The sequence below is a fragment of the Dioscorea cayenensis genome, chromosome 16, assembly GCF_009730915.1.
Source record: "Dioscorea cayenensis subsp. rotundata cultivar TDr96_F1 chromosome 16, TDr96_F1_v2_PseudoChromosome.rev07_lg8_w22 25.fasta, whole genome shotgun sequence".
Lineage (NCBI taxonomy): Eukaryota > Viridiplantae > Streptophyta > Magnoliopsida > Dioscoreales > Dioscoreaceae > Dioscorea > Dioscorea cayenensis.
In genome coordinates this window covers 18,852,876-18,865,366 of record NC_052486.1, presented here as the reverse complement: position 1 = coordinate 18,865,366, position 12,491 = coordinate 18,852,876, and the positions used below count along the sequence as shown (strand labels likewise).

The 12,491-nt window shown below is 42.2% G+C and overlaps 1 non-coding gene across 1 annotated transcript; it reads left to right on the top strand.

Moving 5' to 3' along the window:
* Positions 1–264: 264 nt before the first annotated feature.
* On the top strand, positions 265–371 carry LOC120279898. The gene has a single exon (XR_005542200.1). It is a non-coding gene; the product is annotated as a small nucleolar RNA R71 (small nucleolar RNA).
* The last annotated feature ends 12,120 nt before the right edge of the window (positions 372–12,491 follow it).

The following is a 12,491-nucleotide window of genomic DNA, read 5'->3' as shown; positions in this document are numbered from 1 at the left end:
TTTGAAGTTAGAAGATCTAACTTCTTACTCAAATTTTCCACTTGAGCCGCCAATGAAGTTACTGCATCTATCTCATGGAGACCGGCCACCTTTTTCTTCTCCCTAGCATTCCATTAGTAGCTATTTAACCCCATTTCTTCAATTAACTGACTGGCCTCATCGGGGTCTTTCTACCTAAGGTACATTCTGCTGCCACATCCAAGAGTTGCCTTGTACTCGGGTTCAAACCGTTGTAAAAGGTATAAACAATCATCCACTCTGGAAAATCCGTGTTGCGGGCACTTTCTAAGGAGATCCTTGAACCTTTCCCATGTCTCAAATAGAGACTCCAATTCCAACTGAACAAAGGATGAGATCTAATTCCTAAGCTTTACGGATTTTCTGGAAGGGAAATAATGGGCAAGGAAAGCTTCTACCATCTCCTCTCATGTGGTAATTGATGCTCTAGGTAATGAGTGTAGCCACTGCTTCGCTCTCCCCTTTAGGAAAAATGGGAAGGCTCGCAACTTGATGGCATCATCCGTCATCCCGTTTATCTTTAGCATATCACACACCACAAGAAAACTCTTTATATGACTGTTTGGATCCTCATCGGCCAAACCATTGAACTGTGCGGATTGCTGTAACATGTGGATAAATGCCGGCTTCAACTTGAAGTTCTAAGCTGTAATCGGGGGACGCACAATACTCGATTGTGTCCCCAACACTGAAGGTCTGGCATAATCGGATAATATTCGCTGTTGCTCATTCTGTTCTGCCATGTTTTCAAATTCTTCCACTTCCAAATCAGCTAGATTAGACTGTTCTTGCACAGGCTCTTTCCCTTTTATTTTAAGTGTACGTTCAAGGTCAGGATCTCCTTTAATAAATATTGAGGGGTTCCCTCAGGTCATAACCTGGAGTTGCACCCAAAAAGAAAGAAAAAGAAATCAGAATAATGATAGAATAAGAAGATATGAAATAGAATGTATGGTGAAATAGCTAAGAAAACAAAAGTGCAAAAGTATCTCTAAACGCCTATTCCCAGCAACGACACCAAAAAAACTTAACAAGGTCCCGTTGCTTATATCCGCATAAGTGCAGGGTTTTGTCGAGTAATAATCCCGGATGAGTGGGTATCGTATCCACATGGAGTAGGGAATAAAAAAATACTTAATTCACTTCTTAACTATGTGAAAAAAATGAATAGTGATATATGTGACAATGATTCAATTCTCACAACAAGTAAGAGAGCACAAGTAAAGGAGAAGGTAAGGCAATCGATAAAGATGGGGGTACCCGGATATTGCTCCACCTAGGACAATCGTTTCAAGTGCAAGAACCCTCTATTATGCTTCCTAATTAATGCAATAGTGAGTCATGGAAATCCTTAATTACATAGTCCCAAATCTAAGGTCAACCATGCCTAACTCTATACATGTCTCAGAGGAGAGATTGGATAGCCTCTCAACATCGCATTGGCATAGAATTGCAATGTGCTATAGGGATTCCAAGTGATAAATCTCTTCCTAATTATAGACCTAACACTTTGGTCCAGGTGGAAGGTCCCTAACCACAATTAAGCCCTAGATAATAAGATCACTTCTACGCTTCACTCCATTAAACTCGCAACTAAGCCCACGCAGAAGGTCATTCCTTAGACCATTCACTCTATTATGGCCGCAAAGAACTCAAGGAACAGAGGTAGAATCTAACACATCGGAGGGGAAATAGGACGCTCCTGTACCTCTCGACTCACCCTCTCAACCCTCTCCAACCTAGCTTTGTCTAACACTCGTGGTGTGTCACTCACTCACAAGGTTACCAACAAGAACTCTCAACCCTAGTGTCACTCTAGGGGAGTATTCAAACAATCAAGCATTCAAGGTTGGAACTCACAATAAACATCAATTAATTGAAAGCATAATAAAGAGATTCAATGAAACGAATATATCCAAGGGTTCACAAATACCCAAGTACCAACTAGGGGTTTAGCTCTCCACGGAGCTAATTACAATCAAAGAAATAGAATGTATAAGCAATGAATCCATAGAAAACCCACTCCATTGTCATGTCGATGGTCTTATGGAGAGTCCTCTACTCGTCGTCCAAAGATCCCCTTGTCCAATATAGGATACGCCTCGATGGAAGCTCCCCTACCAACCTTCTTCCAAAGAGATGACAATGTCAGAGCCGTAGAACCTCTCCAAAACCATAGCCAATACCTCTCAAAACCCTAGCCAAAACCCTCTCTGAAGTTGTGGAAAAGATTCAGAAAAGAATGCTGAAATCGGGGCTGAATCGGCTTTAAATAGGGCTGGAATCGGGGATCCACGGCCCCTATGGACGCCCTGTGGATTTTTCACACGGGCATGTGGAAATTCCACACGGCAGTGTGTATCCTCTGTTCTGCAGTTCTCTCGGCCGAATGTGAACAGTGCTGCTACAATACTTTAGCATCTCACAGTGCTGTGAACAGTTCTACAGGCACACACTCTAGCATCTCACACCCGACCTATGTCTTCGCTGAGAAAGGTAATACTTAACATAAGGAAAGAATGCTTCGCATTCATATCGCACAAGCACTTATCAAACTCCCCCACACTTGGCACATTGCTCTTGTCATTATAATTATGGTGTATTTGTGCAACTTCTTGAGAAACTCATGTTAAGGTGTTAATTCATGTGCTAGATCGTCGTTTTATCCATTTCATTCATTTTTGGAGAAGTCTTCGACCTTGCCATACAATTTGTACATCATTTAAAGCGGGTTTTCGAAGTTTTGGGCCAGTTTTAAGGTCCTACGGCCATACTAGGGCATATGGGGGTCATCTGAGATGAAGACAGAGCAAACCAGAGGCTCTATGCCATCTCAGACGGGTCCCATACGGCCCCCCATATGGGGCCGTCTGAGACAGCCTTATCTCTCGGCCGAGATAGGCCAAATGGCCCAGACGGTCCACCAGACAGTGCCATATGGGGGACGTCTAGGGCCGGCCTCTCTCTCTTCCTCCCTCTTATATCTCTCTCTTTTCTCTCTCCCCTCCATTCTCTCTTCTCTCTCATTTTCCACCAAATTTCTCTCTTCTTTCTCCCTCATTTACTGGCCAAATCTTCTCATTTTTTCTCCTAAAACTTCTTCCAATCCGGATACGTCGATCTAATGATTTTCTCTGAGTTTAAAGCTTGTTTTCTCAAGATTTTGTTGGTATGCTTTATCAATGCCCTAGTTTTTTTTTTTTCATTTCTTGGGCATTCTTGGAGATTTTGGGAGGGATTTCTTTAGCATTTTTCTTGGTTTGGATGTTGTTAATGTCATGGATGAATTTTCATTAAAATTTATGTAAAAATGTTTCGATTCTGTGATTATAGGGGAAACTCTTGCCGTATGAATAGTGACCATGCGTCCCCCATATGGCCGTATGACCTCAAAAATTCAATTTTTCATTGGTTTCCTCTATCTTTTGCATTTTATTTTGGTTTATCTTGTATCCCTATGAGTTTGAACAAGGTTTGTCTTTATTTTAGGGATGCCTAACACTAAGAGACATACCTCCAAACGCCAAGAACCACCAGACCCTGGTCTACACCCGATGAACCTGTCTTCAAGTTGTCCCATCATCGAGAGAGATATGATAAGTTGAAGACAAAACCATTTGGGACATTGTGCTACATTGATTGGGGGCTTGTGGTGGACCTCGGGATAGCAAATCAAGTAAAGGAATGGTTATCACATAATTGTTGGGACAAGTTTTTGCAATAAACGAGCCAACCTTTCGCCAATTAACCTTGGAGGTTTTGAGTACATTTGAGGCACGACAAGGTGGACACTCCGTGTGGGATAGGAAGTGTATCACCATCCGCTTTCAAGCTTTTGGGAAAAAGTGTACTATGCACCACTTGGACTTTGCTAGGTACTTGGGGATCTATGATGATGAGTTTATCAATTCCATGCCCGGTACTTGTCTTAAGCTTGATTTCCCAAGTGAGGTGGATAGGAGCAACTATTGGGCAACCTTGGTTGGTGATGATCAGACCTGAAAGGCCTCATGCATGATTGACCCATCACACAGATTCATTCATTCTTTGATTGCTCATTCTATTTGGGGCCGTACCGATAGCAAGGGGGTTGTTACTCAAGTCAATATTTACACAATGTATGGCATTCTTGAGCAACGCCCTACTCACCTTGGCCGCCTTGTCGCCGATGCATTTCTTCACCAGGGCTCATATACACGATTGGGAGCTATATTTATTGGGCCCTATGTGACTAGATTGATCTGTGGCATGGGTTTATTTGAGCAAACACGAGGTATGACCGTTGTAGAAGGTACAGCACCCCTCGGGCAGGCCCATATACGGGTGATAGGCTTGGTGGTGATCGTGCATGCGTGTGGCAGACCCACACGTCACCATGCCACTTATGAGTCCGAGTCGATGTGAGGCAGAGCACCTGAGTCGAGGCGTGAGGGCACGCTTATCCCCACCCCGACGCTTTGCATCATTACGACTTGACATGAGGGCCGAGAGGGATTGAATGAGAGAAGTTCGAGGGCTATCGCGAGCGAGGCGATGTGAGATTCGTGGCCAGCTTCACCAAATCATTGAGGGACAGTGCCGACTCGAGGCAGATTTTCACCATGTATTTGAAACTTGGCTTGGATGAGTTGAGGCCCACGAGGATGACCTTACAATTGGTGGATCGATCAACATGAAAGCCTTATGGGATTGTTGAAGATGTAATTGTCCGAGTGGACAAATTTGTTTTTCCCGTGGATTTCGTCATCATGGACATAGATGAAGACGTGGAGATACCACTGATTCTTGGCCGGCCATTCCTCAGCACCTCGGGTGCCTTGATTGACTTAAAAGGAGGAAAGTTAACATTAAGAGTCGGAGATGAGGAAGTGGTGTACACTTTGCCGGCCGCCATGAAACATTCTTTAGATCATGATGACACACTTTACTTTGTTGATGAAACTGATAGATTGATTTCTAATTGTGTGCAAGAGGTGCTCTCTATAAATCCCTTGGATGAATACTTGGGAGAGTTGGAGAATGAAGAACAAGGAGAGCCTCACAAACACCCTCAAATTCATAATTTGAAGCAACCAAAAGAGAGGGTGCCCTGCACTAATGCTAAGGAAAAAGAAAAAAAAGAGTCATTTGTCAAGAAGATGTGGAGGGAGATTCATGGGAGAAATAAGAAAGGTAACAAACCTCATCACCCTACTTCTCATGGAGGAAAGGTAAATTATTCACCCCTCTCTACTCATGAACAATTTGAGGTCTTTTCAATGTTATCACTGAATTTGCCGGGACGAAACAATGCTACAAAGGAAACTGGGGGTGGCATCAAACTCTTTGAGCCCCCATGAGGTAAGGAATGAGGTACGTCAGGCTCGTAACGTTAAACAAGCACTTCTTGGGAGGCAACCCAAGCGTTCGGTGGTATTTGCTTGCATTTTTCGTATTCTAGTTCCTAGTTCATTTCAAATTTTCGTATTTCTTAGTTTTGCTTTACTTTTGAATAAGTTCATGCTCAAACACTTGGCGTAGTGCTCTCATCATTTTAATTGTGGTATGTTTGTGCAACTTCTTGAGAAACTCATGTTTAGGTGTTAATTCATGCACCAGATCGTCGTTTTATTCAATTCACTCATTTTTGGAGGAGTCCTTGAGCTTGCTATATCATTTTTTCATCAATTGGGGGCAGATTTTCGAAGTTTTAATTGATTCTAATGGGTATACGGCCTTACTGGGTCGTATGGTAGCCGTCTGAGATGAGCACAGAGGCTCATGTCTGTGAGCAGACGCCCCCATCGACCCCATGCAGGGGCCGTCTGCTACAGGGATGCTCCTCTCGGCCGAGAGGGCCATTTGCTCATCAGCCCCCATCTGGGGCCGTATGGGGGGCCGTATGGGAGTCGGGTTCCCTCCTTTTTATAACCCCTCTCTCTCTCTCTTTCTTCCATTCTTCTCTTTTCTCTCTTTTTTTCCACCGATTTTTCTCTCTTCTTTCTCACTCAATTCTTGGCCAAATCTCTTCATTTTTTTCCTCCTAAATCTTCTCCTCATCCATTTTGAGACGTCGATCTAGTGGTTTTCCCCGAGTTTAAAAGCTTGTTTTCTCAAGATTTCATCGGTATGTCTTTTTCTATGCCCTAGTTTTTATTTTTTTCTCATTTCTTGGGCATTCTTGGAGATTTTTGTGTGGGATTTCTTTAGCATTTTGCTTGGTTTGAATGATGTGAATGTCATGGATGAATTTTCTTTCAAATTTATGTAAAAAAATTTTTGATGCTTTGAATATAGGGGAAACTCTTGCCGTATGAATAGTGACCATACCTATACGGCCGTATGACCTTCAAACTTGGATTTTTCTTGAGTTTCCACTATCTCTATCATTTTCCTTTGCTTTATATTGTATCCCTATGAGCTTGAACAAAGTTTATCTTCATTGTAGGGATGCCTAACACAAAAGCAGCTCGCCTCAAGCGCCCAAGGACCTCCGGGACCCTCCTCTACACCCGATGAGCCGGTCTTCAAGTTATCCCATCATCGAGAGAGATATGATCGCTGAAAAACAAAACTATTTGGAACATTGTGCTACCTTGATTGGGGGAATTGTGGAGAACCTTGGGATTTGCAAGTCAAGTAAGGGAGTGGCTATCCAAAAAAATTGTTGGGATAAACTTTTTGCCATAAGCGAGCGAACCTTTTACGTCAATTAACTTTGGAGGTTTTGAGTACATTTGAGGCACAACAAGATGGAGATTCCGTGCGGAATAGGAAAAATTCTCACCATCAGTTTTTCAAGCTTTTTGGGACGAGGCGTACTATGCACCACTAGGATTTTTGCCAAGTACTTGGGGATTTATGATGATGAGTTTATCAACTCCATGCCCGGTAAGCGTCTTAAGCTTGATTTCCCAAGTGGAGTGGGGACGAAGCAACTATTGGGCGACCTTGGCGGGTGATGATCAAACACGAAAGGCCTCGCGCATGATTGACCCGGCCCACGATTCATTCATGCTTTGATTGCTCGATCCATTTTGGGGGCGGACCGATAGCAAGGGGTTGTAACTCAATCTGATCTTTATACGATGTATGGCATCTTGACGACGCCCTACTCACCTTGGCCACCTTGTCGCCGATGCATTTCTTCACCGGGGGCTCATATCCACGATTGGGAGCTATATTTATTGGGCCCTATGTGACTAGATTGATCCGTGGCATGGGTTTACTGAGCGAGCGCAAGGCATGACCGTTGTAGGGAGGTACGGTCCCTCTTGGACCAACCCACATACGGGCGATAGGCTTGATGGTCGCGCGTGGCGGACCCACATGCCCCGGGCCCCTGGTGAGTCTAGTCGGCGACAGGCCCGAGCACTGCGAGTTAGACCACGAGGCGCGCTGCTCCGATCCCCGGCGCTACGTCTTTACCTGACTTTGACATGAGACTGAGGGGACTTGAGGGAGAGGTTCGGGCTGTGCGTCAGGAGCAGAGTGAGATTCGTGGCCAGCTTTACCAGATCATTGAGGGACAGCGCCGGCTCGAGGCAGATCTTCACCGTTTTATCACTTCCTATTGTGGTTCATCCTCGCTGCTTTGTTGCCACTCATACGCCACCATGCCACCACCACCAACACCTGATTGTGATGAGTAGGAGCTTGTTGGAGCCTGAACAAATATTGTTTACTTTTGCTTGCTTTGTTTTGTGTTTTGTTAAGTTGGCATGGTTCTACCCTACCGACTTGTGTTGTTGAACTTTTAGTTTATGTTCATCTTTGTGTTTTTTTGTTGACTACTCTCTAGTTTTTTTCCCCTTGTGCTTGTATTTTTTTCAATTTTTTTGTGGAATGATGATGTCCCCTTTTTGCCTCGTGAGGCATTAAGGGAAATTTGGTGAGCTTTCCTAGTTTTAATGGAGGCGGACGAGACATGTCTTGCTCACCACACCTTTTGGTCGAGTCCTACCTCACGGCGAGCACAAGTTCAACCGGGGAGTTTCGTTTTTCACCCTCCTTTATTATTTGTATTGCTTCATCATGCATGTTTTTTTCATGATTAGTGTACATTGAGGGGCAATGTACAACACTAAGTGTGAGGGATGGGTGCATTTCATGTATTAGGACCATTGTTACATGCTAGTGTTACCTATGATGGCTTTTGTTCATTCTTGTAAGATTCTTTTTAGCTTGGACTAATGATTGATGTGAGTTATTTGTTTCTATGCTTTTATTGAATCTGTTTTACCGCTAGTATTGTCATGTGCACTTGAATATTACTGTCGATGCCACAGGGAATAGCCAATGTGACTACTCTAACTCTCTTGTATGCGTAACACACTACTTTGAGTACTTAGTCTTAGAAAACTAAGTTCTATCCTTCGATGGACTCTTAAGAACTTTTAAGTCTTGTTGAGCTAATCCTAGTCTTATGGCATGTAGTGTACTCTAAAAGATGTGATCTAGGGGTGAATGTAAAAAAGAGTCTATGTCGGTATTCCTCACTCTTTGAAGCATGAATGCGTCTATGTAGACTGTAATCGAGTAGTTGGGTGGCTCTTGTGCCTAACCAGACATGTGCATCCTCGAGGAAAGATTTCAAAAATGATGTTGATGCGGTCTACGTTAGTCGGGACTCGATGAATAATGAAATGAAAAATAAAAACCCTAGTGATCTTTTTGAGTACCTACCAAAGGTTTTGAGATGAAAGTGGATTTAGTTTCAAGCTATAGATCTAGAAGGATCTTACTTGGCCATTGAAGTAGCACTTAGTAGTTTAAGACTTAGTATTCGTTGTAAGTGGAGTGATTAGCATCTAGAGCTGTCTTGATTGAAGTCCTTAGGCTAGACCGGATCGGGGCAAATGAGACATAAGATTCACTTACACGCACGAGACATATAAGTGGTGAAAGCAGGATATTTTTTTATTATGCTTATTGACTTTGACTCAACATCTATGTATCATTGTCCATTGCTATTGGAATCTTATATTTGCTTAAGCCAGAGGTAATGCATTTAGCCACTTCTCAGTCTCTTTGTTTTCTCATGAGTTGTTTTGCTTGGGGACAAGCAACGCTTAAGTAGTGGGGATATTTGATAAGTGTCTAAATGTAGGGTGTTTTTCATATATTTATCGTATTCACTTTGCATGTATTTTTGTGAGGTTTGATGCCCGTTTTTATGCTTAATCGTCTTCTATTTGCTTTGTAGGGCATAAGGAAGCCATGGAGAACAAGAAGATATCATTTGGGCAAAAAGAGAAAAGCGAGAATTTCATACTACCCGAGTATAGGGGGCAGTATACTGCTATAGCGATGGATTGTTTTGGAGTGTATGCCCGATTTTCCATACTACCCGAGTATGGGGGTCGTATGCACCCATATGGATCGCGAATCTAGGGTTTTTGGGTGCCATACGACCCCTCATCGACCCCCATATGACCCGTATGCCTCGGGGGGTATAAATACCAACTTTAGGGCAGATATTGTGGGACTTTTTTTCAGCTAGGCTTTTTCTAGACCTTTTTCTTGGCCGATTTTGGGGAGACACTTGAGAGGTTTTTGAGCGACCTTGGGGAGGAGAAGAAGGGCAAGGAAGCTAGAAGATCATCTAAGCCCAAGGTCCAAGACTCTCAAGGCAAGAAGCAACATCATTCAAAGGGGAGATCTACCACGCTTTGAAGGAAGGAGACCCGCGGCTAGAGGAAGCATCATTCGGCATTCCTTTGGCGAGGGAAGCATCATTCGGCATACATTCTACCTCCTCCTACACTATTTCATCTAGGGAGTGTCACTCATGCTTTTCTTGTGTGTTTTACTTGATTATGTTACTTGTTGTGGGATGATGACACACTAGACCCCCAAGGCCACCGGGTGTTGGTGAACCTTGGGGGTGGTTTTATCATGTATTTTGGATGATTACTTGTTAATTCTTTGCTTGGGTAATTTTGAGATCTAATCCATTGTTTTCATGCTAAGTGCTACATTAAGGAGAAATCCGTAGCTCTTTTATGAGTGATGCATGTAGATGTGACTTGCTCGCATGTATTAGATCATGAATGGATTAGAAGGGGATACTTGTATCATCACTCCAAGAAATTGGGTGTTTGGTAGCCCTCCATGTAGGTTTAATCCGAAGAAGAGTTGGTTTACTCCTAAGTGAGATTTCCTCGTACTTAATGCAATCGTAGGGATATAGATTTGGGAGAAATTCCTATCTATGTTCGTATGGTATTAGGGTTCAATCGCCGAGAAATTGGGGTTGTGCTAATCTTGGAATCTCATGGTCCATTTTACCCTTGCATCTTTAGATCATCATCCATGTTGCATGATAACCCCTCAAGGGGATCCTCATCCATAGGCCTTTGCATCTCATTGATTTTCTTGCTTGCTTATTGCTTGTTCTCTCTAATTTGGTCACAATCTTGTTTTAGCTTTAATTACATTTAGTAGAGTAAATATCCATCACTTGAGTTCTTAGGCTAGATAATAGCTTGAGAAGGAGTAATAGGAGATCCTTAGCCCCGTGGAATACGATCCTCGCGTCTTCATGCGAGGTATTACTTGGCGATCCCGTACACTTGCGGGGAAGCAATTAGCTAACCATTCCATGGTGCCCTGTGACTATGAACTATGTTGTCTCTTATACTTTGACTATTTCTGTTTTAATTCCTATAGAGTTCTATTGCATTCTTTTGTTAATTCATGTGTTGCATAACTTGGCCTGTTTATTTACATAGTTGATTAGCAGAACTTAGCTTTTATCGATTGCCGTAGTTGTAGCTACCTTGCATAGTTACAAAACTTAACGAGCTTGGGAATTGTAGTTGCTCTAGCAATACTTGGAATATTTGAGAGCCGTAGATGTAACAAAGCTTTTAAGCACTCACAAGGATCTTAGAATGTACTTTGGTAGGCATTAGACTACATTAGAATCAAGTTAGTATCTTGAGCATATAGGAATCATCCCAAGTATTGCACTCTTGTTATTGAAACTCTACCCTGGTCTTCGTGGTTCTTTATCCCTTTGTTCCTTATCTTTGATTTGTAGTTAACTCCTTTATCACCCTAATAGGTTAGCCTAGACATTATTGGATCAATTAGTACTAGAAGTCTAGTACTCGCCATTTGACAATCCTACCCCCTCATGGGGTACTACTTTATTACTTATTACAATTTGTACACTTGTGGAGAGTGCATCAAGTTTTTGGAGCCGTGGCGAGGGACTGGAAATTTTTAGGAAAATTAGGATTATGGTGATCTAGTTTGTTTATATTGCTCATATTTGTGAATAGTTCTTTTTCTCTTTTTGATCATTCGTTCATCTTTCTTTTCGTATTTTAATTCTGAATCTTAAGCCCATCTTGTTCTTGCTTATATTGTGAAGGAATAATTGTATGACTCGAGGAAGTACTTCATCTCCATTGGCAAGCCCCGATCCCAAATTCGAAAGAAGTTTTCAAACAATAATGAGGCAGGTCAATCTAAATGAAGCTGAGTCTGTGGAAGTTAGTATTGATATGAATCAAGAGTAAGAAATGGCCGGGAATCAACAACAAAGTATTTCAAATTTTGCCCGACCAAACTTGGAAGGAGTGGGGTCTAGCATCATTCGTCCTTTGTTACGTTGAACAATTTTGTGTTGAAGACCAATTTTATAGAGATGGTGTAGTAGATGTGCTAGTTTGATGGGTTTCAGGATGAAGACCCATATGAACACTTGAAGAACTTCTTCGAAATCTGTGACACTTTCAAGGCGAACAATGTGTCTTAGGATGTTGTTCGTCTTAGACTCTTTTCGTTCTTTGTGCAAGGAAGGGCCAAGAAATGGCTAAATTCTTTACCACAAGGGTTTATCACAACATGGAAGTAGATGCCCGAGACTTTTCTTACAAGATACTTCCCTCTAGCAAAAATTATGAAGTTAAGGAGCGATATCTCCTTCTTCTTGTAGTTGGAATCTGAGTTATGCCAATGTTGTGGACTCCATCAAAGTATATCACGAGGAAATTAGGGAAGTGTTGTTTTAGTTGCACACCCACACCTATCTTGATTGCTATTATTTCTGTCTTTATGGGGCTTACATGTATACATTGTGGGCAATGTACATCTTAAGTGTGTAGGGGAGGTTTCATGGGTTCACTTACACACATTGTTTACTTATGCTTTAACATACATGCTTGATCTAACCTATGATAGTTCACCGTAGGGTTAAAGTTGAAATTCTATCTTAGGATTACTTCAAATACTAGGTGTCATCCTAGCTCTAGTTGTTTTATATTTTTCAAAATTTTTGTCTGATTACTTCATGATGCACTTCACTCACCCATTACAACCCTTGTATGCACAATCCTTAGTTGAAAAGAGACCTAGATTTTTATTGAGTTTCAAAAAAGAATGTGTAGATAGGGAGGTGTAAAGAGCTACTACTTGTGTAGTATGCAGCTACTCTCATCAAGTAAGATATTATGTATGCCCTAATGAGAGAAAGAGTTATCTCA